Source organism: Rhamphochromis sp. 'chilingali' (genome assembly GCF_963969265.1).
Source record: "Rhamphochromis sp. 'chilingali' genome assembly, chromosome: 4".
Classification (NCBI taxonomy): domain Eukaryota; kingdom Metazoa; phylum Chordata; class Actinopteri; order Cichliformes; family Cichlidae; genus Rhamphochromis; species Rhamphochromis sp. 'chilingali'.
In genome coordinates, this window is record NC_137948.1 from 12,271,444 (window position 1) to 12,298,688 (window position 27,245).

At 41.9% G+C, this 27,245-nt stretch overlaps 1 protein-coding gene across 3 annotated transcripts in view; it reads left to right on the top strand.

Annotated features, from left to right (window-relative positions):
- The window catches only part of add3a (adducin 3 (gamma) a), a 103,497-nt gene that overhangs the window by 23,320 nt on the left and 52,932 nt on the right, over positions 1-27,245 (top strand). The window contains exon 1 of one of the 3 annotated variants that reach the window (XM_080879588.1): positions 7,386-7,663. The exons of the other annotated variants lie outside the window; for them this stretch is intronic. The gene's annotated coding sequence lies outside the window, so the exon portion shown is untranslated. Of the gene's footprint in view, positions 1-7,385; positions 7,664-27,245 lie in introns of those variants that run through there. 3 annotated transcript variants of the gene reach the window in all.

Sequence of the window (27,245 nt, forward strand, 5' to 3'; positions counted from 1 at the left end):
GTGAGAGTGTCAGCACAGAAAGGTTGATAAGCGAAATAGCTCAAAAAATGAAGCACAAGACCCGAGTATTTATAGGAGCAGTAATGCTAAGACTGAAAGTGTGCTGTAAATGGCACTTGTCTCCAGCAACATTTGATCTAAAAACATATTTTTGAAGATTGGCTCCCATTTCTTCCTTTAGATTTCCTTCAGTAAAGTGTGTGCGGTGTTCAGACCTGGCTGTGGTGCCTCACCCTGATCACAACGTGCACAGTGATATGCTAGTCCTAGGTGATGATGACATGCCAGTGCAGTGCTTTGCTTAGTTCTACGTTCTCTTGTTTTGGAAAGCCTTGGTTCACTGTCCAAGGATATTGTTATTACTCACTAAGGTTCAAGAAAGAATATACAGAGATATGGTTTAACAGCCTAACTTAGTTTTTGTATTCCAGTTACTTTGTGAATGAATTTTGTAGTTTTAGTTAATAAAAATTGATCCAAAAACTGGCAAGGCATATACACAGACACTTTTCATTTATATTATTAGAATTTACATTTAAATCCATCTACTTTTAGGGTAGAGTGCTGTAATAATATCTGATATTAAGTCAGCCTAACATTTCTGCAAACTATTGTAGACGTCAATATGAAAATGTATGTATTTTTTTTTTAAATTTGGAGTAAACAACACTTGCTCTTATTTAAAAACCGTATAGTGATACATTTCCTTAAAGATGGACAAAGTTGACGACACACATCCATCCTACTTCTTCCATTATTTCGGACACTTTCCCAGTCAAAGACAAGTCCAAACACATGCTAAGCTGGGTTCAGTTTAGAGAAAACTCAGTGAATCTTCAGGATAAAGGAGGTTTGAATTATATGATTTTAACAATTCTCACTGCAGAGATGGCCAGCTGTTCTAAACCTGCAAGCATTCAACCCAAGATGGATTTTATAGATGGTGGAAATTAAAAACCCATGCAGTTCTTGAACTTTCAGGGAGAGTCTTTGTTGGAAATCACAAAAGGCTGGGCATATCTGACATGGATAATGATATAATGATGTTCAACCCAGCCCTACAGCATAGCGGGGCAGAGCTTACTACAATCCTCTTCCTTTGGTGGAACTGTGTATTGATTTTTAAGGTGCTTGAATAGGTTTTGAAGTTGAGTGAAAAGACATTGTTGTAGTAGGTAAGAGATGCATTTTTTTTTTCCTCCCTGTGGTGGCTGCACTGTCTTTCGGCATGGACAGATTTGTGATGACCATGTTTAACAGTATTAATCAAAGTGGTCTTTCCAAGGACTTGACACGCTGATTTATGGCTCTGAGCTGTTTTAATTATAATCAGAATGGGTGTCTCCCTGATGAATAACAGCTGTCTCTTCTGTGACTCATAAGTCCTGACAGCAGCCAGAGGAGTTGGTTGTTTTACTTTGTGTTTGTGCCTGTGCCTGATTGTGCATGTGCTCTATTTGAATTGTTTCACAGCCAAATTTGATATGATTCGATAACCTCTGCTTCTGTTTTTTCTTTCTTTCTTTTTGGCTAGTTTTGCTCAGATGGAAGAACGGGGGTCTGGCCTGGTCTGGTCTGGCAGCTGTAAATGATCAGATTTATGGATGTCTGTTTGTGTGCCATGGTTTTGTGGTGCAGATCTCTGGTTTAGAGCCACATGATGGGTCTTGTAATCATCAGTCACATCCCAATGAAACGCAGGCTGGGAGTATGCGGCCACATCTTGACCGCATGCACAAATGCACATAGGAAATACAAATTGGCTGCCATCAATTTCTTCATTATTTTGCTCGTATAGATACAAAAGCAGATATTTCGCTAAGCATATAATGCATAGTCACAAACTGACACAAGTTCTGCTTTCAGCACTGGTGGCCTGTGGGGCTTTTGTAGTGCAACAAACAACCGCTTTGTGCTTTGCAAGGATGGGAAAGTAGGAGCGCACTGACGCGCACTTAAAAACACAAACACACATTCGTACACGAGCACGCTCGCACACTGTGGAAGTGTCAAAGGCAGGGTGCAGTTCTGTCGTGCACAATAGGCTGTTTCATTACAGCCCCCTCATGACACTAGAGCAGAAAATGGACTTGCAGTAAAGGGCAGATGAGGAGTCGGGAGTGTTACAGCTCAGCGCTCTGAGGTTGACATGACCTGACAGTGGTCAGGTCCATATCGGATAGATGGCTTCACTGACCTGACAGTCGATTGTAAATGGAAAAATGCATCATAAAATACTTTTTGTGTGTGTGTGTCTTGATTAATAGGTTTGATAAACAGATGCATGAGCACTCCTCTTGACCTTTCTTGACTGGTAGCTTCAATCTTTTGTAAAATCATGTCAATTCCAGTGCTTCTAAATTGGGGGCTCTCAATGTTTTGAAGCCTGTATAGCCACCAGTGTGTTTCAATAGTAAATAGTTTTTTAATCATTAGTTTAGTGGCTGTTGCTTTTCTACTTGTACAGCTGTATTTGTCAGTGTAATTGAGGGTCATTCTGCTGTGATTTCTAGAACAGAAGTAATATAAGAGAATGCTCCCTTGGTCTGCTTCTGTGGTGCTTTTGTGTACCATGAAGCGTGGGTGGATGAAATGTATAGTACTGCATGTGGTCTTTGTTATGCTGCTGGACTTAGAAGATCTAGTAGCAGGGGTTTCTATTTCTTTGCCCTAGTTCTGTTTTTGAAGTGGATTTGGTAAACAGTGAGATACTTTACGTCTCTCTCATCTGAAACTTTTTGTTGTATTCTTTGCACTGAACAAAGAGCAAATCACCAAGCTGACTCTTAAATGTTAGAATTTTTTGTTTTTACAGGGTACAAAAGTAGAGAATTACATTACTACAACTGGCCATAAAAGTACATCTTCCAAAGATTGTGTTTTTGTTTGTTTTTTTACAAGCCGGTCTATCCAATAGGCTCAAATTTAGAGGGTAGTGATAGCCACAATTACATTGTCCACAACAGAGCCATACTCTTAAGTCATCATCAGTGTTGGTCAAGTTACTTGAAAAAAGTAATCAGTAACTAATTACTGATCATACATAAAACATCTGAAAGTGTTCAATCCAGTTTTTTTTGTTTGTTTGTTTTTTCCAATAGCTCATCCGAAATTAATTTACAATGTGGGACAGATTTTAAAATAAAATAAAATAAGAGGTTGTTTTTATTGAATATTTTTGTTACTGAATCTGGCAGCTGGCAGTGGAAATGTGCCGTGGAGTGGGTGTTGTAAGTAACAATGTTTGGCAGTGATTTGTGTTTGTCTGAATCTCTCCCTTCGTGTCGCCGTTTAAGTCAGACTTGAAGGCTGGGCCTCTCAGTCCTTTCAGTTATGGCTGAGATCTGCTTCATGTCAAAACTGCTCCCTCTGGACCGCACTGGGAGATGGAATTAAATTGTAATATTTTCCAGCATAATTACATTTTGTGGGTGTTTTTGCTATAGCTCACATTTTTTTGACAACATGTTAAAGTAATTTAACATGTTGCGTAATTTCTTCGCATGGTAGTAGTATGTGTTTAACCGAGCTGGTCTGTTAACAGCATAGCTTTAGTGCTATTCTAAGAAGTCGATTAAACTGAGGGTCACGCTGTGGAGTTCAAGCCCCCGTCAAAATATATCTTTTGACCGTAATATGCACCTCCTGACCTTGTGCCAGACGCGGACTCATTAGTGAGTCACCATGTGTCACATGATGTTGCAGTCAACCCAGGAAACTAAACGGAGCCCCCCTCCCCCACATAGACCAAGAGTCTCCACACCTCATTCAGGGGGAGAAGGTCGTCTCAGGACACGGTTCATCTGAGTCTGTGAACAAACAAGGAAAAAAATACATCTGGGTGATTAATAAAGCCTGGGGCCTATTTGTCAGGTTTAATTACAACCGTTATAAGACAAAAGTAATATTTTACTAATGAATAATTTATTAAAGGGTGCCGACCATATATGGCTAAATGAGAAGAAACTTCATTGGCTTCTTAGGAGATTATTTTATGTTACGCGATTATGCTGCTGACACTTGTATCAGCCCTTTCTATGCTTCATTTTCTTGCCTGTGAAAACAGTCATACACACACATTATTTTCCACTGTAGATGGCAGCTTTCTGCATTAATTACCCGAGTCGTTTCACAACACACGCCTCATATTTTGCTACGGCAAACACAATAAATCCCTGTAATAGTCACTGCTTTGCTTTTTCTCAGCCATGCTTTATTTCTAATGTTGGACACAAGCCAGTAGACCACTGCAGACTCTGCAGGTGAATCCTTGCACTTCCTTTGGGTATTTCAAGGGATTTAAGCTTGCGTCAGCACTTGCGTTGCTTTGGTATCCTCTTGGGTTTGCAGGGAGTAGAATGGGTTCATTTACTCAAGTTAAATTCTGGGGAGAGAGGTTCACTTCTTTTTCCTTCTCTCTTTTTCTAGGCGTTTAATCTGATTTATATCCATACTTTGCATTCTTTTCAAATGAGTACATTCTTATTACATTCAAAGAATTTCTTTGTGATGCTTTAGTTATGCCAGTAGTTTGCACAGCCCTTGGCCAAAACTGTGTTGTTTTCGATGAGGAAATGCTGCATGCTAGTCACATGTAGCAGTGGAAAGAACTGCTGATCATATCCAAGAATCATTTATTGTGGCTCAAGATGGAACAAATGGCAAATATGGCATTCCAGTGCAATGTCAGCAGTGTTCTCAAATGCAAAATAGTGGTCCAGATTAGAGAGGATGAAAAATCCTGAGAGTAAAAGCTTAAGAATACTGGCGGTGGACCTTTTTGATTTTGATGTTGGCAGGAAAAAATGGTGCCTATTTACTTCGATACCATCAGCAGGTTTGTGACAAAATTGTTAGTAGGAGGAGAGTACTGTCTGTTTCCTCTTTCTCTGCTTATCAAACAGTTGCTGTTAATGAGCTTCACATGTACTGTGACAAAGTGAGCTATACTTTGTTTCTCCCTTTTCCTTTAAATGTAGATGGAGCCCTTAAAATGTGTCTCATCTATGCTCAGTCAGTGAGGACATTCATGTAAACGCGCATAGCTGTCTGGTGGTCGAGTCTGCAGTTCTGAGCTGAGGAATATTATGTGCTAAATCAAGATTAATGGAGTGATACTGACAGCCAAGCAATGTAGCGTAGGTCAGTTTATATGCACAGATGACAGGTGTGCAAACACAGATACACACCAGCCTAGATTTACACCTTTATTGCCATGTTAGAGCCGTTCATGCTCCCGCTGTGTTGTTTATTTTGGTGCGGGTATGTCCAGTGAGAAGGTTGTGGTGATGGATGTGTGGCTTATTGTGAGAAACATGTAGTTTTAACAAATACATGTATGAGGCGTTCATTGCAGAGAAATGAATGCTGAAGATGTTTCTGCCACATGAACCAGTTTAAACACACTACTCCTTAAAAATAGTTTCCAGTGTGGGGATTCACTGCTTTCAGCCACGAGCGATTGATCCGCTCGTCCGAGGCAGTTTGACAAACGTAAAACCACACTCACCGCACAGACCAGCAGAGCAAGCAGGGAATCCCTGCCACAGAGACTGAAAGCTGCATATACAGTAGCTTGCTGGGGCTGTTTCTCCCATAAATCCCATACTCTCTGCTCGAATAATTGATTTCAAATTGATTTATAGGCTCAACTGGCTCATTTGCTTCTTGTGCTGGTATGGACTTGTATTTTTGTTTCCTATAATTATTGCCTCCTTGGTTTGCCAGCAATAAGGCCAATGTTTTACCCTCCAAATGGAAGCATTTTCCACAGAAGCACCAATTAAATATTCATTTGGATTTGTTTGTTTCTCTGACAAACCATAAATTAGACACCCCAACAATTTCCTATACATGATGGAAGTTGGAATGTTACACGAGGCCCATTTTAGCATTGCTGTGTAGTCCTTAGAATACGTCTCATGCATGATGCTTTTCCACATCTTAATAATGAAAATCTTGAAAGGGGACCGATTATGCGTTTCCTGATTTTATGTCATATGATCACTTTTAACCATTTAAGTGCAAATAATCCCCATGACCCCAAAACTCAGGTTTTAGACTGCCTTAAGTGCACTTTATGATGTGACTGAGCGGCTTTCACAAATATGGCCAACGTGGCTCGCCAACCGGCCAGTCAAACTTTCTGAGGAGTAACCATTTAAGAGGAAGTTAAATGGATACTATTATACTTCTATTAACTCATTGCTGTAGGCGCGTGACGTCAAACTCTTCTAAAACCATATCATATCCTAAAGTGCACATCCTTAGAAATGTATCTACACGTTGCAGTCATTGCCACCTGCGCAGGTATTAATGTTTTGCAATGGAATCTTCAACTTGTATAGTCTACTTTGTCGACTCTGTATGGATTAACCATAGAAGTACAACTGAAACAATAAAGTGAGGAGATAAATGTTTTTGATAAAGAACAGTTCAGTGTTTTGAACTGTCAATCATGCAAAGCTAAAATAATTGCGATGAAAAGGAGCATAATGGTTCCGTTTTAAAGATCTGTTGTGTGCAGTACACGGGAATGCAAGTGCTCAGTGCAACAGGTTCTTCACAGTCACGGAAGTCAGGATAGTGTGAAGGTTAAGATGAGTCCTCATTTGCATGGATAACTCTGCCAGGGTGAAGTCAGAACATGAGCGGTGCGGGCGCAGTACTTGTTGTTGTTGTTGTTAACATCTCTCTCTGTCTGTGTTCGTCATCATTAAATATTAAGGCTTTTACTTGCTATCCAACTATTCATTTAAAAGCCAAGGACCGATTTGGCGCACATCATTGTATTTCTAAACTAAAAAGCCATTTCTAAATGGCAGCTCCTCCCTCCTTTCTTTATATGATCAAACGCTCCTCCAAACTCTTTTGTGTCAAAGGAGATTCCTCACATGAGGAGGCAGTTGAGCTGCTATCAAGTGCTGAATGTCATCAGGAGGATTAATGATTAATGAGGAGGGAGGGACTGTGTAGTGCAGGAAGGGGGAAGATTTGGCAACACTGGAAGTATAGGAGAGCCATTTGTGAATTAAAAAATAAATACAAATTGGTGTTTTAATAAGTTTCAAGGAAGTTAAATGGGGACTGGGAGGAGGAAAAATAGAAGGAGCGAGCTTAATTTATTGCACAACCATCTAAAGTATCCGTCTTATGCATTACTCACTTTGTTATCAAGTTCCAGTCTATACAAATGTTTGAAAGAAGGAATGGCTAAAAAAACACCTTTTGGAGGTCTTGGACCTTTTTCACAAAAGATCTCTGAAGCACCCCTGGGGGCGAATAACCCTGTCATCTCACCCCTCCCCCCCTTCCATATTCAACCCCTCCGTCACTATCAGCCTCCTGCTGAATTCACAGAGCCCCCTTCTGTCTTCATGCTGGCCAGTCCTCTGCAGCTCCTGCAGCAGATGCGTCGTATTTTCTGCCAGATGTACCAGAGTGCGTCCTGCTTAAGTAGGGAAGAAGGAGCAACTCCAGGAAGGGGGGGAAAGATGCTGTAGGAGGAGCGTGAAAGAAAGCGGGCAGACGACGCAAAATTTTACACTGCATTCGGCTTCAATGGGAGAGGCGTGTTAGAGAGAGGGAGAGCAGTAGCGGCAGCATACTCGCTGTAGCGCAGGTGGATCGCAGCTGTCTGAAGAGAAAGATTTGGCGGCAGCAGGTTTGTACTGAAGATTCTCCACAACTGTAGTTTTTTATTCCGTGTTTTGTGCACATCTTTGTATTTTCTGTGACTGAATGGATGCTGTGTTCCCCTTCGTATCACTGCGGTCCCTTCATGTTTCTGCTCTGCAGTTCTGTCATTCCCTAGAGCTGACCGCAGCAAAGGAAAGTGTGCGCATCAGTGGTAAACTCATGTTTTTGTTTCATTTTTTTCTTTTTAAGGCATGCACTGTCCTTCTTGGTATCTTGTTCACAAAAGTTCATTACACATTAGGAAGTTTACGAGGGATTCAGAGACTTGTCTGGCATGCTAAATGAAATAGCAGAGGCCCGATTCCCTCCTTTCAAACTGGGAGTTCTTTTACTGCGGAGAAGAATAGAGCTGGGAGCTTTGAATGCACCCGAGATGGCTTTCTGTGTGCTTAAGAGAGGTGCCGCCCTCTCAAGTGTCAGCATGCTTATGGGAAGGTGGTAGGGGGTAGGTTCATGTGCTTGTAGTTTGTAGAGGGGGCTGGGATTTTTGCATCTGGGCTGTATTGATAAGGCGTGAGTTATTACCTTGGTCTCTTACATAATATGAAATTTTAGTTTAAGGTTAAGGATTAAAAAAGTTGCTTTATTTTCTTGTGGTTCCTTTTTCCCTTGAGGGGAAGGAGTGATACAGTCAAGTGCTCTCGTGAATCTCTTTTCATAGATATCAGTTTACTGTCGACTGAACGGCGATAAGGAGCCATTAGGAGCAGCTTGTTTCTATTTCGGACTGTTTTTCCGGGTATTCCTATGAAAGGCCCCCTTTCATGGTTGGATAAATGACTGACTGACTGGGAAAACCGGTGGTTTTGTTGCGCTTTGCTCACTTTCTTTTTTTGTCTTTTTTTTTTTTGTCTTCCCTGAAATTTCTGCTTACATTTGCTTCACTTCATTAGATTTATATAGCTTTAGGCATTTTCCATGATCAAGGCATTGCCTTTTATGCCTCGAGGTTATGGATCATTTCTACTTGTTTTCTCTTTCTTCTCAAGAACTGAATCACAGAAATCTGTACACCATTTCAGATCAACAGTCTCTGATTTCAACACAACAGATTTTTTTTTTATTTTTTGCTCAAATGCTCTGCAGCTTATCCAAGAGCTCTCACGCTGTTTGTGAAGGAAATTTGGGGCCAAGTTGAGTCATGTTTGTGCTGCAGTTCTTTTTGAGCTATGCTAAGATCTCAAGCTACCCATCAGTGCAACAAAGTGTATGCAAATTTAAACGTAGATGTGCATAGGTTACAAAGCTTAGAACTGACCTGTGTTTTTTCTGACTTGCTGTCACATTTGTCTTTCAGTGCTGAAGTAATAAAGTCTCTGATTCACATCAGGAACACACCTGCCTCTGTAGTGTTACTGCATACAGCCACTGAGCTCACAGACTGTACGTTTCTTCACTAATCTCTTCCTGTTGTCTTCAGTGTGGTGAGCAAATAGTCCTCACAGGTTTGTCTTTGTTGGCTGCCTCACCTTTATCGTCCAGGCTGAACGAAAAATACTGTAATCCACACTAGGTGCAGTAGTGCGCACTGAACACAACCTCAACAGACTTTGTTTTTGAAAATCATACATTTGGGGTTTCAAATGCTCTAATGCTTGATAATGGCCAAGCATGTCAAATCTTGCTTCTGTCTTGGATAAAAAAAATTTTAAATTATTGAAATTGGTATTCATCCTCTCATTGAGCCTTAAACCAACATCAAAATATTTTCAAACTTTGACTTAAAATCTGGTGAGTTCTTGACGAGGAGGCTGAATGTGCACATACAAAGCACTGCTAGCTGCAGCTTTATATGCTGTTACTGTTGCTTTGTGGAGGTTTAACAGGAGCAGAAAAATGTTCTGCTTTGAGATTCAGTTCTGCTGCAGAGGAGATTATTAGGTGTGTACACATTGTACTTGCTGCCATGGCGATGGCCTTGGTGCTCCAATGAATCCTGAAATGTCCAATCAGATATTTGTGCAGAGTTCGTCTGCAGAAAAAGCAATAAAAAAGGACCCTTGCTGCAGGCTTTGTTTGGTCTCCTCTGAGGTTTCTCATTGTTTCAGAAATGACTTTGTGTGCTGGGCCCTTGAAGAAAATGTTGGTGCTTCAGGCCAAATGATTTGCGGTCCTTCTGGCCTTGATTTCCTCTCCCGAGGCATTTTTTTTAAAACAAATATATATATATTTTTTTGTATTCACATGAACTTGACACCACATGCCTGCTCTCAGGTCAAGGTTTTGAGATATAACTTACATCTGACTTATTGTGCTTTGACCATGTAGTTCAACAACGTCCCAGAAAACTATCCAAGAAAATTTATCTCCCAATGCTGAGGCTGAGGGGGTGAACACGTACTGTTAGCGAGTATTTTTCTGGTCTCTCAATCAACCTCAGCGACCTCACTGGCTCTATTCCTTATGCTCTCTGTAGTGTGTGCGTGTGCATGTGCGTGTTAGGTAAATAGCTTGGGTATTATTCCCACAATTATGTCATACAACATGGTTTCCAGCTGTCTATGTCAGCTGAACTTAATTTTGCCTTCAAGAAATTCATCCTCAACCACAGTCCATGTGTTTGTGTTGTTTTTTGTTGGGGGTGATTTTGTGCATGTGTGCCCGGTCTGTGTTTTGTTCATTTTTATTTATTTATTTTTAAATCTTTGCCTTAACTGTTTATATGAAAGTACACACTGAAGGTCTGTGGAGTGTCACCTGTTGGCTTGCTCCATAAAGAAAATCAGATTGTGAGTAATGAAAGCGCTGAAGCTTTTTGGTCTTTTTGGAGATCATGATTAGGGTCTGATTGAATACTGCGTTCCAGCTCTAAATTAAGTGCTTTGGGCTGGGTCCCATAGACGGGCAAACACAGCTGAAAAAATGGCTGCACACATTTCAGCTTGAATGCAGGTGCTCATGTAGTTTTAAAGCAAAATCATCTTTGAACCAGAAAAGTAAATGTGAAATTATTATTTTTTGTTTACAGTGGAGAGCATTTAGGCAGCACTGAGGTCTTTCAAGCATTACATTTACATAAACAAGGCTTCCAAATCCTCAATTTCCCCCCAGGCTTGAATTTTGATCTGTTGGATTTTGTTTTCATGGGACTGACATTTTAGTCATTTCTCTCACATCTTCATTCATGTTGCAAGCTTGTTACTCAATCAGATTGCAATAAACGCTCCCAAAGAGAAAGATTGATGCCGTGTGGTTTGCTGGTTTGCTGCTGCTGTTATTGTTGGAGTCATGCATGAAAGACGTCCACAGCAGAAAACTGCAGCACTCCAGCCTCTGAGTAATCCCTTGGATAATGACGTCAGTTAAGTAAATTCAAATTCAAATTCAAATTTTTTATTTGTCACGTACACAGTCATACACAGTACGATATGTAGTGAAATGCTTGGACAACTGCTCGTGACCTAAAGAAAACAAAAAAGGAAAAGGCTATGAATAAGAAAGGAAATAAATATGAAAAATTAAAAAGGGTAAATTTAAGTACCATAAATTGGTTGATCTTTGCCCAGCAGTGGCTGGACCCCACTAACCCAGGCTCCCATTTTACCCTGGCCACAGTGAGCTGAGTCTTGTGGGGTGAAACCAATAACGATTTAGGTTCTCCCAACACTTTTTTTTTTTTTTTTTACAGATTGTGCTAGTGAGGTCAAAGTTCATGGGAAGGGTTTCTGAAATTGTCTTCACCAAGCAGCTGCATCCCTTGGCAGGTTAATATTAGAGCTCATAGTTAAGGAGTCATGTGTTACAGGGAACTGGAACTTCTGTAGTTCAGTACTTTATAGTTGAGCCTTTGTTGAATCCTTACGACTTTTAAAAGTTTAATGAGCTACATTATTGTGTTTATATGTTCTGGGTAGTATTTATGTTAGCCAAAGAAATGCGAGGACAGAATGCAAAGCTGTAGCTCTCATGTGCCCGGGTTATACTTTCAGTTCTGAGTCATCCTGTAGAATATCTATTTCACAAACTGACCTATTGAGGACTGGCATCCTATTACAGTACCACACTCAAATTCAGTGAGCTCTTTAGAATGACCCCCTTTTTTCAAATGTTTGTAAAAGCAGACTGCATCCCCGTTGCCACAGGTAAATTTGCTCTTCCTCATTTGACTGAACCTCCCACCTGTTTGTGCTTTGATTTCAACCACATTCACTCTGTGCTTGGTGCCAAAGTACCTCACAGATGTACAAAGCAGAGTGCTCCTTGTGTTTCCCTGCACAGCTTGTGTGGCCTAACACTGTATGTTGTCTTTGTCTTGTGAACCTGATCCCAAGTGCAAGTATTGCAGCACCATCCACAGCCGTCTGGACCCACTTAAGCACTGGACAACACAGAAGTTTAGAGGCTATTGAAAGAACATGGAAGAGCATAAAATACATTAAATACTGGAAGACACTGACCTTTTCATCTTTTGGAGATGCTGTGCATCACAACATTTTTCCTTTTTGTGCTCCGTTACCACTTTTGACGTCAGTTGGCTAATTTTGGCTTGTGTCATTAACCTTAAGATATCCCTACTTTTTTTTTAATTTTTTTTTTTTTTTATGAACGCTACTACCCTTTTGACCTGACATGCCTGATGATTGGTGTTAGTAATGCTGATCTTTAATAAAACAGGAGGCTACCACTTGGTTTAAAACCAAAGCCTTTTTTTCTTCTTTTTTTTCCTGTGGAAAAAGTCAACTGGTTGAAAGGAACTTCATTAACTTTTTATAGTAATGTTTTATGCCTTACTGACTATCACCATAATTGTTTACAAATGCCAGGTAATAAGTACCGTAATTGTCGGACTATAAGCCGCTACTTTTTGCACAAGCTTTGAACCCTGCGGCTTTTAGTCAGGTGCGGCTTTTCTATGGATTTTCCATGATTTTTGTCATATCGTAAGACGATTTGTTTTGTGTGTTCCGCTGTTGTACGGCACTACGTTGCCTGGCGGAAGGATCGGGGTTCAAGAGTGGTATGTTAGTCACATGTCCGTCCGCCAGGCAACGTAGTGCCGTACGAAGTAGCGCGAAAAACAAACTTCAAAGTAGCGCTACGCGTTCAGCGGGAGTCGTGGATGACGAGCGGCGATAAACTTGCGAAAAGCAAGTTATGCTCAACTCCACCGGTGGATTCTGACAGCGTGGAAAAGTGTGAAAACATCCACGATCACCAACGGATTTTGAAGGGCTGGACTGCTGCATGATGGAGAGGAGGACACCGCCACGGCCCCTCTGAGGGTGTTCGACTCTGACACTGACAACGAGGATTTCTTTGGTTTTGAAAGTGACAACGAAGGAGAGAAGCGGAGAGTGGATGACGAAGCCATCCTGAGCCTGTTCATTTCCGACATTGGAGAAGAGGACTTTGGTGGTTTTAGAGCGCAGGAAGAAGAGAAAGATGGTGAATGACTGACTTTTCTTCTTGTTAAAGCTGTGTCACTGCACCTGAGCCTAAAAGGTAGGCCGAATCTATTTTTCTGGTGTGCTGTAGGTTACTGTTATGTACTACATGTGCAAATATGTACCCATAACTTGTTTTTCAAAATATTAATAAAAGGGGTGTGTCTCCAAACAGCCATCTCTTTCCTGACAATTCCCTTTGTGCATATTCTCTTACATATGATAAGTCAACATTGAAACACCTGCGGCTTTTAGTCAGGTGCGGCTAATGTATGTACAAAACAGGATTTCCCCCTGATTTTAGCTTGTGCGGCTAATATTCAGGTGCGCTTTGTAGTCCGGGAAATACGGTACTCATTTTCCAATACAGAATCCCACCCAGAATAAAATCTCTTTACAAATTTGTCTTTGAAGCTCTGAGAACAAAGTGTGAATTTCACAGGAAAGGAAAGAGTGCTTTTTGACAGGTAGTTGGCTTTCTACATGTGGTGTTTGTCCTAGGATTTACAGCTGAGTGTAATGTGATGTGTGGCAGGTTGAGGAATTAGAAAAGATGGAGTGGAGCCCAAGAAGAATGATTTATAGATAAAATGGTAGCAAACAACCAGCACAAATTCATGAATAAATTTGCATCATATCCTAAGGATATGATGTACAGGACCCACTGGACCAATAACTTGGACAGGACTCCAAAGCTCCCCACCATAAAACTGGTGGACTAATTGTTGAATACTGGTTGTTTTTACTCTGAGCATTCAAGGCGCTTTACACAACTTGCCTCATTCACACCCATTCAAACAAGCACTTTTTCTACTTGGGGTTAGTATCTCGCCCAAGGATGCAGACTGAAGCAGCCAAGGATCAAACCGCCAACCTTCCAATTAGCAGATGAACTGCTCTGCCACACACCTCACTAGAGTATGGGACTGAAGACTTGCACATTAAGTTAATTGGTCATTCTAATGGTGCATACAAAATTAAGCTGGGAGTCAGAATTTGAGTTTCCAGTCGGAATTTTCAAATGAAATGCCTCTTCAACATGGGAAGTCAGAGCAACGTTGATGTGTGTGTGCGTGCATGCGCGTTGTCTGTGTTAGATCTGCAACAGATTGGCAGCCTGTCCAAGGTGTACCCCGTCTCTTGTCACATGACAACTGAGTTAGACTTTAGCCTAGCCACGGCGCTAATTTGGATAGGCAGAAGAAAAATAATGGATGGATGAGTTCTCTGTCCTGGTAGATTGGCTCAGGACTCCCAGGTTCCTTATTAAATCCTTTTTCACTCTTTTCTTTCTGACCCTTTTTCCAACTTCTCTGCTTCTTAACTACAGTCTAGAAGTCATTTATAAAGTCAGGATGGGGTTTCTCCTGTCGAAAAGTGGATATATGAGTAGAGCACAGAGGGTAGAGACTAAAGTTTGATGTCCCACGCCTCCCATCAAGGGGATTGCGTCAGAGTGGAGCTAAAGAGCTCCGTGCTGGAACCAGCTGTGGGTTGATGTTTGGCTATAACCAAACTTGGTACACAGTCTCTGCCTTGGTAACGAACATCTGGTTCCAGCACTTTTTAACAGTGCGTGCACCAAAGTAAAATAAGTGATAGTTCAATGATGTTGGTGTACTGACACTACACTTGTTTCCCGTCCTTAGTGAATCCTGTCAGTCTTACCTCAGCTGTTAGTTTCTTTCCTCTTATTCATTTAGTTTGTTGTAAATTAAGATTGGGAGATTACTGTGTTATACTGTCATTGTGCTTATTCATACTCACTTCACCCAAATTATTAGAGGCTCTGCTTCTACGCTTTGTCAGTTCATGTGGGTTGTGGCCCAGGAGCTAGTGTCTGCTGTCAACCAATTGCAAGGTTAGTGGTTTGGTTTTCTGGGAAGGTGCTAAACCTCAATACATCCATGTGAGTAAGTGAATGTTAGGGTAAAAATCCTTAGGCATATATAATGGCATGTCTTGTAGTAAGAAAGTTGAGTAGAAAAGCACTATGTTTGCCATGTTTTAAAGTTTGCATATGTCGATATTTTTCAAACCAAAAGAAGTCCACTTGTTTCGGGGATATCAGAAAAAGGTTCAAGTGTTTGTGTAGTTATTTGAAACAAATGCAACACTTTTATACATGCTAAACAATAAGGAATCGGCAGTCCTCTTAAAAGTGAAAACATTGAGGCATAAAGGTCCAACATTACAAGCCTGGGGGAGTTTTGTGGGTCCACACCCCAAAGACTACTAGATTTGAAGACTTAAAGTTAGAGAAGTTGGAGAACACATCCCAGATTCCTTGTGCGTGAGAGAGGATGGAGTCCTGAGAGGGAAAGGGGGGAAGAAACCAAATGTGCATGTGTGATTTTCCTGAATTTATGAAAGTATCAATTACATGGGTCAAGGGTTACAAACTTGGAGATGAAACAAGTAGAAGTGCAGATTAAGAAGTGGGGTGGGAAGTTGAACAAGTTAGATGGGCAGGAAAAAAAAGGCCATTTTGGCACGCATAGAGGGAGAAATTAGTGAGTGAGTTGGGAGCGTGGGTAGGTGGGAGGAGATGTTATGAATCTCCCCTTCTATTGTCATTTCCTCTGCAGCTGGTCCCGGGTTGAGAGGGAAAGAAAAATATAACTGAAATCTAAACAGCGGTCCTGCCAGTGGGCTGGGTGTTCCCTGCTGCCGACACATCTGTAATAAAACACATTGTCTGATTTCGTAATGCTGTGTTAATAAAGGTGTAGAACAGGTCTGACAAGCTAAAGATGCACACATGTAACACAAAATCTGAATAATGAATAATCCGTTGTGCAAGGGAGAATAAATCCTTTTTAATAGATTAAAACCTTCCGATTTGAGTTCTTGTGGGAAATGAAATTGATAGTCTACAGTTTATTTTGTGGAGTTGTTTCATGTATGTACTCACAATTTTTGTGCTTCTCACTGTTTTAAGTAAGTCTCAAGATTTAGTCTGGGAAGACAATTTGCTCAGATTTATTGCTCAGCCCCAGCCCTTGAAAGAGACCTCCATAGCCCCTTGTCTTCTCTCAGGTCAGGTCTGTGCAGCTCAGCCTGACAGTCTATGGTCGTGGCCCCTTTAAAATATAGCCATTAGGGATTTTATTATCGGTCATTTAGCCTGTGGTGGTCTTTCACAGAAACGGTTCTATACAAATCATAGTTGACTGTCTGTAACAAAGGGATCACAGAGCTGAATGAATGGATCAATTTAAACATGGCATTTGTTGAGAAACGGCTAAATGGCTATGATAACAAATCCTTTCAGTTCTGATTTTATTTGTTTGGTCGAACTTTTTACACATTGCTTGGCCTATTTTTGTTTTTTTGTGCTGGTGTGAAAAATGAAAAACAAGCAGGATTTATATCTCTTCCTCTACAGCTATCCTTTAATTCTTCATACAACAGTTTCTGTCATGTTTTGTGATTACAAGTGTGCTTATCACCATAAAACTTTGAGAAGACACCAACAATAAATGCGTGCCTTTATTTCACTTTGACTTTTTAAAGACTCTCAAAAGAGTCGTCTATTTTGTGCACCAATGTTTGAGGCAGAGGAATGTAGCTGCCAGAAGCTGTTGATCACTGGGAGACACATAGAGGTGCTCTCTGCAATATTCATGTAAGCCAAATGTTGAGCCAACCATTTTAGCACAGTAACATAATTTCGGGATGCTTATATAAGTAGGACTGCTGCTTGTGCTGCACTAAAAAGTTCTAACACTGAGCAATACACCAGGGCATTTAATATCCCCTTCACCGTTTTGATGCAGTACTTTGTTTATGTTTGTAGGGCATTCGTAAAATGCCACACAAACTCACATTTGCAGCTTTTTTTTGTTCGACACTGTATACTTTTAGCTCACGGATTTGTCCTTTACAACATCCCAGACTGGTTTCTTTCAAAGCTTCTTAGTGCTTCAAAGGATCACAAAGCTCGTCATCAGTGCCGCTAAACTAGCTCGTTCAGAGTCCGCCGCTTCCCTCTCACGCTCCATGGAGTTTGGCAGGTAAAATGGCCAGAGTTATGGAAGTCATTAAAATTCCTTGGGAACATGTGGACCCTTGTTTATTTTTCCGTCCAGGCGGGAGGGTGGAGGGCTGCCAAGATGCTGCACTGTCTATCTCTCAACAAGAAAGTGTGTGAGAGAAGAATGACCTGGTGGAAGATGAAGGAGATGAAAGAGGGGTTAAAGAAGAAGAAGAGGAGGAGGAGGAGGACACACAGGTGGTGGGACTGAGGGGAAGGATGGAGAGCAAAAGTTATCTAAAGAGAGAAATGCAGGCGGGACAGTGAGAGAGAGAGAGAGAGAGAGAGAGAGAGAGAGGAGGGGGCACAGTCCGACAGCCTGTACTGGACGCCAAAGAAAAAGTTTAACAAATGAACGCCGAGGTTTCAGTGAGCCGAACAGGATGAGGATTAGAGACGGATGGATTCGCACACAGGCTGCAGGCAGAAAAGCTGAGACAAAGAGGGATGTAGAAATCAAAGTAAAGTTAGAATCTACCAAACAGACACACAGGGGAAAAAATTTGTTTTTCTGTCTCCACTATATATGAATTACGTGTACGACCTTGATAAATCCTTTCATTGAGTGTGTGTGTTATCAGGGTGGGAGGACAACTTGATGAGTAAATATGTACATCAGCACATTATCCACTCTGCTAATTCTTTTACAACCCAAACTAAACTGTTAATGCTCACAAAACTCAGCTCAGTGTAGGAATAACAGGAATAACCAGACGTTGCTCCCTTTTAATGAACCCAAAGTATCATGGGATCAAATGGGAAGCATCATACCTCAAATTACTGTAACTTTTACTATTTGTGTCAATCAAATGTGGTCCAGCTGCGCCCACAAGGCTTTTTTTTTTTTTTTTTTTCATCCATCCATCCATCCATCCATCCATCCATCCATCCATCTTCATCCGCTTTATCCGAGGCCGGGTCGCGGGGGCAGCAGCCTAAGCAAAGATGCCCAGACCTCCCTCTCCCCAGCCACCTGCTCCAGCTTATCTGGGGGAACACCTTTGTGTTCCCAGGCCAGCCGAGAGATGTAATCTCTCCAGCATGTCCTGGGTCTGCCCCGGGGCCTCCTCCCGGTGGGACATGCCCGGAACACCTCACCCAGGAGGCGCCCAGGGGGCATCCTTGTCAGATGCCCGAACCACCTCAGCTGGCTCCTCTCGATGTGGAGGAGCAGCGGCTCTACTCTGAGCCCCTCCCGGATGGCCGAACTTCTCACCCTATCTCTAAGGGAGAGGCCAGCCACCCTTCGGAGGAAATCCATTTCTGCCGCTTGTATCCACGATCTCGTTCTTTCGGTCACTACCCACAGCTCGTGGCCATAGGTGAGGGTAGGGACGTAGATTGACCGGTAAATTGAGAGCTTCGCTTTTACACTCAGCTCCCTCTTCACCACGACGGACCGGTGCAGCGTCTGCATTACTGCAGCCGCAGCACCAATCAGTCTGTCGATCTTCGGCTCCCTTCTCCCATCACTCGTGAACAAGACCCCAAGATACTTGAACTCCTCCACTTGGGGCAGGATCTCGTCCCCGACCCGGAGTGGGGACTCCACCCTTTTCCGGCTGAGAACCATGGCCTCAGATTTGGAGGTGCTGATCCTAATTCCCGCTGCTTCACACTCGGCTGCAAACCGTTCCAGTGCGAGCTGGAGGCCTTCACCCGATGAAGCCAACAGAAACACATCATCCGCGAAAAGCAGAGATGAGATTCTGAGGCCACTGAAGTCCTGTCCATAAAAATTATGAACAGAATCGGTGACAAAGGGCAGCCCTGGCGGAGCCCATCACCCACCGGGAACGAGTCCGACTTATTGCCGGCAATGCGAACCAAGCTCCTGCAACGGTTGTACAGGGATCGAATGGCCCGCAGCAATTCCTTCCTTTTTTTTTTTTTTTTTTTTTTTTTTTTTTTTAAATAAAAATATTCTTATTTATGTTTTAGCTTACCTTCTGTTTTTTATCTATATGTATGTATCTATACCAGGGGTGGGCAATCTCAGTCCACGAGGGCCGGTGTCCCTGCAGGTTTTAGATCTCACCTTGGGTCAACACACCTGAATCACATGATTAGTTCGTTATCAGGCCTCTGGAGAACTTCAGGACATGTTGAGGAGCTAATTTAGCCATTTAAATCAGCTGTGTTGGTTCGAGGACACATCTAAAACCTACAGGGACACCAGCCCTCGTGGACTGAGATTGCCCACCCCTGATCTATACATATACACAGAAATGGTTATAAAAGCTTGTCGAAAGCAGATGACCAGACCATCAGATCATTTCTCCCTTCAAATCCTAGACTTGTCATTCCACACCATTGTCTTCTGTTAAAGCCATAAAACATTGTGGGTTGTTAATAAGAGACCTCTGATGGTGTCTCCTTTTCTGTGACCGGCGAGTTTCTCTGTGTGCAATACCCGGTCAGACTTATATCGCCCACTTACCAGTCATAAATCTTCTCTGCCTTCATTTTAAATGTGGAAAAATCCTTTCATGCTCGTGTTTAAACACCAGATCCGGGAGGGACCTGCTGTGCTGGTGGGTGTTTTCTGTGATTGGTTAAGCAGAGAGGAAAGATTGAAAGGGATCTTGGTGCAAAGTGTTGCTCAAGGGTAACTGGCATTGCGTTGAGATTAAAAGAGAGACGACCCGTCTGTATGTTCCATCAGACACCTTGTAAATGGAGTCAAGTCACTGCCGCATTAGCAATACTTGTCTTTTTCTGGTCCGGAGGTGCTACTTAGATTACTGTCTGGTGTTACAGTGGTTGATTGTTGGGGATATTCCTGTATCCAGTTGTTAATAAACGGTGATGATGTTTAAGGAGTTTGAGGGACACCACATGGGAAGAAGGGTATCTGCTAGTCTCAGGGGATAAAGAAAAAGAAGGGAGTTGTGGAATTTTTCAGTGCATAGCTGTGGTAATACCCTGTGCAGCTGAAAAATGTATCAGTGATTTTTATCACTGCCAATACTCCCCTGATCACAGGCCAGGAGACTGAGAGTGCAGCAGCAGGCAGTCAGTGAGGTCACTCTCCATCTCCAGTTGTCTTTTTTTCCCCACCTAACGCAGGAAAGAAAGTGTCTACCTTCCTGCATTTGTTCATTTTTAACTGGAACTGACACAGCAATGTGGACCCTGGGGGTGATCCATGCATTTACCTGCCTCACCGACAAATTGGTGGCTAATTAAGTCGTAACATGAGAACCTGTACCCCCTTTTTACTTAAGGTTGCACTGAGCATGGGGATCATTCAGAAAATGTAAATAAATGTAATGATTTGTGGATAAATAATTATCCATACGTGACGATGCTTTAATCATCAGGTATTTCATGAATTCATTCATGTTGAAGTAATGATCTTAGTTATATTTTAATATTGTTTTGTTTTTTTTAAGTCAGTGTCTCTGTGAAGCCTGAGACTTCAAGCTGGGACTTGAACCACTAACCAGTGAGTAACCTTGTCAAGCCATGTCAAGGCTATTCCATTGGGATTTCATTTAGCTATGAAGGGTAGCTATTTGAAACTGGTATTTATGCCTTTCCCAGTGTTTTGAGCTTTTACTATTCTGTAATGCTGTTCACATATGGTTGCTGGTACTTACAGCCTTTCATAAAATTATTTTGTCAAACAAAGTGACTCTTAAAATATTGGTCAGAGTTCTTTCGGGGCAACATCTAATATCTCTTAGGGAAACTGTTAAGTCTAATTGTTGAATGTTGCCATTGTGTTTCTTAAATTTGTACAGTCTTAGTTCAAGCAGTAGGATCAAAGCCAGAAACTGTGGCGCAAATTTCCAAGACAAGTGAGCTGAGCCGACTGAAGTTGATGCTGATGCACAGTGACACCCTGTAGTTCCTGGTAACCATTAGCCCGCAGCAGTTTTTCGTGAATTAATGTCTCAGTAGTCTTTATCCTAGTAGGGAAATAATCAGACATTTAAGTCTCAAGGTTGAAAAGATAATCCCTCATGTTTTACTACCTGAGGAGACTGCGGAGCGCACACATTCCCAGATCTCTGATGTTGAACTTCTACAACTGTGCCATCAGCAGCGTTCTGACGTATGGATTTCTAGTGTGGTTCCCCAGCTGCACCAAGGCCGATCAGCAAGCACTCCAGCGGGTGGTGAAAGAAGCTGGCAGAATTATTGGAACAAGTCTGCCAGAGATCAGTAATATCTTCCCCACTCGCTGTCTGAGGAGGGTGCACAGTATCCTGCGGGACCAACATCACCCTGTGCGCCACCTTTTCCATCTGCTGCCCTCAGGGAGAAGGTACAGGTCTATACAGGCCAGAACATCCAGACTGGCCAACAGCCTGTATCCACAGGCTGTGAGGCTCCTGAACTCTCTGCCCCCCTCTCACGGACAATAACCATATCCAACTTCTTAATAGCAATGAACTGGTCTGCATTGGTGCATCATATCTTTATTCTCTTCCCCCTCCTGCCCCCCCCCCCCTCTTTCTTAAATAGATAACTATCATATCTGATATCATATCTCACAGTACAATAATATTGAATGGGTTGCATTGTTGTATTTTGTCATGTTTCTCAGGTCTTTGTCTGAATTTCTACGAACATTATTGCCAAGGATTGTCTTATTGCATTGGAGTCACACTGGGTTAAATATGTACACTTGGGTTTTAAGGGGTATTTATTATTTTCTTCTTTTTTTTTGGGTTGTATGGAAGCCCCAAACGCAATTTCATTGTTCTTGACAATGACAATAAATAAATAAATAAATACTAAATACTAAATACTTTATGATCCACCATCAGTTGTGTAATCCTTCCACCGCCTGCTTTTCTCTTGTTCTGCCATGCACACATCTACAGCGGCTTTAAGATGGCTGTCATTAGGTCCAATGGAATGCTCCCTATCTTTGTCAAGTTGACACTGACACGTGTGGTAGTGTTGCAGGCATGCTGCGAGTTGACAGCATCTAAAAATCCTTATTTCAAGATGTGAAGCAGCCAAAAAAAAAGAGGGAGAATTAAAAACACACACACACACACACACACTCTTACTATACTAGAAGTATTTTGCCTTCTTGTTGAAATTTCCATCAAAGCTTCCAACTACTACAGCATTGAACTAGTAAGAAGGTCTTAAGTTCAGTTCCACCATCAGGCCGGGTTTTTCTGTGTGGAGTTTGCTTGTTCTCCCCGTGTTTGCATGGGTTCTCTCTGGGTACTCTGGCTTCCTCCCACAGTCCACAGTGACCTGTCTATCTGACCTGTCCTCTCGCTCTAAGACAGCTGGGATGGACCCTCAATTGGATAAGTGGAAGAGAATGGTTGGATATCCCTTATTTCACAGACAAATATCTGTAATATCACCCATAAATGGAGATCTTTATCTTATACCAGGCATTGCTGCAACCCTTCAGTTCATCTAGCATCTGAAACAAGCCATTTTTTGATTGCTTGAGCTGCCTTAGAAAGTTTGAACAGTGTGTGTGTGTTGTTCTTCTGTACTCAAACAGACCTGTGCATCTGGGACAGAGAGACAGCTCATTTTACTTGGTGGTGCTCCATATAGCCCACTTTGATCCCGAGTGCAACAGTTTTAAAGTAACCTTTCTGTCAGTGTAAACACATTTAACTAATCGTGTCATCGCTGAGATATTTTGCTGTTGGAAAAAGTGCAATTTTTCAACAGCATGTCTCTTTTTTTTGCATAACAAAGAATCGCTGCTGTTGTATATGAAAGAAGAGTGTTGGTAGGACTCTAAAGTTAAAAATCCAAAATCTATGCCCTCTGTGACATTCATCATGTTAGTCCAGTGGGCCGGATTGGAGTCTCTGCTGGGCCAATTTTAGCCCCCGGGCCTTATGTTTGACACTCCTCATCTAGAATGACCATATTGGGTATATCTGGTTTATCTGTCTATTCTCTTCAACTTATCAGGGTTGTGGGGGGCTGGAGCCTATCCCAACTACCACAGAGCAAAAGGCAGAATAGACGCTGGATGGGTCTTCAGTTTGTCGCAGGGCTCTATATATATCTGTGTAGAGTTCAGAGTAGTCTGAAGCTTACGCTTTATGCTAAAATCTATTACATGTGTGATGGCTTTATTGTGTGAAACTTATGAGCTTCCACCATTATAATACAACGCATTTAATGTTCTGGGCCATTTTAACAGTTCGTGGAACCACAAGGTTTGCATTTGGCAAAGCGGCCACTGCAGTAGAAGCTTAAGTGCTGGGGTTCCTTCAGACCGAACAGTATTTCCCATTACACCCCCTTCACAAAAAAAATCTTCTAAATCAAAAACATTCACCCACCACTATACGTGAAAAGTGAAAGAGAAATTACTTGTGGAAACTGTGAGAGAACTTGTAGGTTTCCCAAATGTACTTGAAATGGTTTGTTTGAAGTCGGTGTGTGTGTGTGTGTGTGTGTGTGCGCGTGCGTGCGTGCGTGGCTCGGGCAAATTGGAGTTTCACAGAAAGTTTATTTCAGCCCTCGCTCTGTTCACGCTTGCTCCAAAGTTTTCCTTCCTGATTGCATCACTAGGTCTCGGTCTCCGTGGTGACTGTGAGTCATGTAGGACACTGGTTGTCCGGAACAATTGGATCCTAAAACAATATAAAGCTTTTCTTTCAGCATCCTTTATGCTCATTCTGACGGGAAAGGATGGTAGCTCGTGTGTGAACTGGTATATAATTGGAAGCGTGAAGGGCGTGTGAGGAAACAGCTGGACCTACTTGTGCAACACAGAGTAACGCTCATCCACATCCATAAAGCTGAAAATGACTGAGATCGTTACATGTGAGCTCATGTGTTTCTGCAGAAAAAAGTCCCTTGAAATTTCACCAAGTTAAATGAAGAATGTAGCTAAAATTGGATTAATATCCACTTTTTGAAATTCAGTTCGTTAACCCTCTCGAGGCAGGCGTTGCCGATTTGCAACAATTAAAAACTAACAACCTGATTACCCCACATACATATTTTATGAGGTTTTTTTTTACTCAGAAGTACCACTGCAGGACTTGGTTGTGCATTAGCAACAAAAAGTTTAATTTGAGCCTGAGAGGGTTAAGTTACTGCCTTGTTTGCTGTGGTGATGTCTTTCTGCCACATTTTTATGACCTAAAAGTATGTTTGTGCAAATGAAAACATCATATGAAGCTGCTTGGGACATCATGTGATAGTGGGGCTGGAAAGGTTGCAGTGTTCTCTCTATAGCCAGAAACCATCTGCTGCTTGGTTTTAAGCAAAGTCTAATTTCATAGTGCGTATTAATCACAATATTAAAGTCCTTGGTGTGTCATGGAAATCGTCCTCCTCCTTGCTCTTATTTATTTTTTCTAGGAATTACTTTTTCATTAAAATAAATAAATAAATAGTTTGGAACGTCACAAGTTGTACACTGTTTGCTGTTTGTGCAGATAAGAACATGAACAACAGCAAGAAATAGAATACACAGTTTGAGATAAGTGAACATTGTTGGAATGATGTGAGTGGTGACTGTGAGGAAGAGAGGGCATCTTTGAGGCCCAAGCTGTGGACTATTTTTCTTCCGCCTTGGTGGTCTAATTATGCGGACTCCCTATAGACCAGTGAAGCCCTTTGCTATGATTGAGTTGCAGGATAGGCGCTGATAATGGTCATTTTCATGTATGTTTGAAGTTGTCTCAGTGAAGCTTGTATGAATGAAGGCTGTGCTACAGTACGAGCCTGAAATCTCTTTCATTTTGGAGAATTTCCTACGATCAGCGACATAGCTGCAGTGAAACGAAGTATGCTCAGTGGTCAGAGCAATTAAGATGCGCACAGTTGCACATGAATGCGTGCACTAGAACGAGACGCCCGCACACACAAACCATGCCACACTTGGTCTCAGCAGAAAGTTATGACTTCTGGCCGTGTGTCGCTGTCCCTCCGCAGGACCCCACATCCTGACAGGAAGTTTGTCCTTCCTTCACACTCATGCACGCACACACAAACTGTATGTGTGATACCAAGACGGGGAAAGAGGGCAACACACTGAATCACTGCAGGCTACTCATATGGGCAACCGGAAAGTGGCAGCGATAAGGGAACGGAGATAAAAGGATGAATAGATTTAATTACACACCACAAAAGTGGGAAATTACAGATTGAGTAAAGATAATGGCTTCTTAGAATTTCAAACCCACATGAACTCAAGTTGATTTTAGCGAAACTGTACAAACCAGAAATACTTTTTTCTATTTTAAACTTGTTTTGTTTGTAATCTGCTTTCACAACTTTTCTTTTTTGACCAAATCCAAGTGGAACTGATATTGTAATATTGTACAGGATAGCTAGCAGGTTATTCCCAAGTCCAGCAAAACAGTCACTGCTGGAATACCATTAAAGATCATGATTTTTTTTTTTTTTTTAAAAGAAGTGCCCGTTTCTTTAGTTGCTTTTTAGCACACACACACACACATTTTTTCTTGTGACAGCTACTCCAAATGAAAAAACTAAAACCCCTAAAAGACCTTTTAATCCTCTACAAAGATAAACTTGTTTTATCTTCTTCCATGTTTTTGGGCTCCATTGCATTTACTCTCAGTAGATTTTGTTGACAACACTAGGAAAGGATCCCAGGGGCCCGTGCAGCAAGATGCCCGACCGTCTGGATGTCATCAGCACCCTTTGCTCCTGCTTTACTTTTCATGATGGATGCTTTGTATGACTTTGTGTCACAACCCCTGAGGCTCGAGCCTGACAGGCCCGGAAACACTGAGGGACTCATGAACAAATAGACACCCCAGAGGCTCTCTCTTTTTCCTCTGACAACATGTTATTGAATCGTTTGATATGATAAAACGGTTCACAAAACGGTGACAGCGGCTCACACTGAGAAGAGCTGCTTGTTTGCTTTCCTGCAGCTGGTTTCATGTGATACTTTAGTCTCTAGAGTGAGACCTTATCTTTATGTTTATCTTCTATATAGAATACCCTAGGCACGTACAGGTTTGGTGAAATGTCACCCTTAACCTCCTAACCTTTTATCAGAGTCAAATGTTCTGTGATGGCAGGATGGACTATGCAAAACATGGGAAAATGCCAAAAGTGGTCAAACTTTTTCTTTTGTCTTTTTTTTTTTTTTTTCTTTTCCAACCAGCAAAACATCTACATGTAAGGATTCTTTTAATCTGCGGATGTGGGTGTTTTCAACCTTGACTGACCTTGGAAGTTGCTAAGCCTCAATAAGTGGCCTTGACTTGAACACAAAGCTGCGTGTCTATTGTTGGTGTGTTCTCTTTCGTTTTTCTGGAGTTAAATGAAAATGCCTTTTGGGAGGCTGGTTGATGTGCGGTCTCTGTGTGCTCTGTCTTCGACCTGTGTGGTAGGATAGCATAAGAGGCTTGTGGGATACTGGTGGGACGAGGCTGTTTCACAATTCCTCAGCCTTTTTGTGAAACTTTCCAAATGACTTAACAAGAGAATCTGGTTTTAGATGTGGAGCTCTTAAGTTCTGAGAGTAGATTTAGCATTATGAGAATATGGTAAATATAATTTAAGAGCTTTTATGTATATATTCGGTGCAGATGCTCCTATGAATGACACTTGGGATCTAGAAAGTAAAGCATATGTGACTGGATGTTTCATCTCACTTTCTATCTTACTTTTACTTCTGTTTTTGCTTCTCAGTCTTGGTTTCTCCCTTTTTCTTTCTGTTGGGGTGGGGTCACCACATGCACCGACTGTTTGTTTGGAGTTGCCATAGAAACCCGTGCGAGTGTGCGCCTGTTTGTGTGCTCATGCTCGACTGCATGTGTGTTTGTGCTGGTGAGATGGGCCTGCAGTTCTGCTCCGTGCATAATGACCTCATCCAGACACAGACTCTGACATATCGAATCTGTCTGCTTCCTTGGATTGTGTAATGGATAGTCCCCCCAGAAATGCGCGCACACACGCACAGCAGCTCTGTGGTCGACGCCCACTCAGTGTTTTGCCCCGTTGCTTGACCACAGAGGAGTCATGTGGCTCTCAGCGACAATGTCGCAACTCCCTTTGACAACAGGAACAGTGCATAATTGCTTGATAATTCAATGCTGCATCAGTACATAATGAGCTTTATTTGAATAGACTTCAGTATCACATCTCTTTAGAAAAGGAGAAAGTTCACGAACTCGCAATGAACTCCC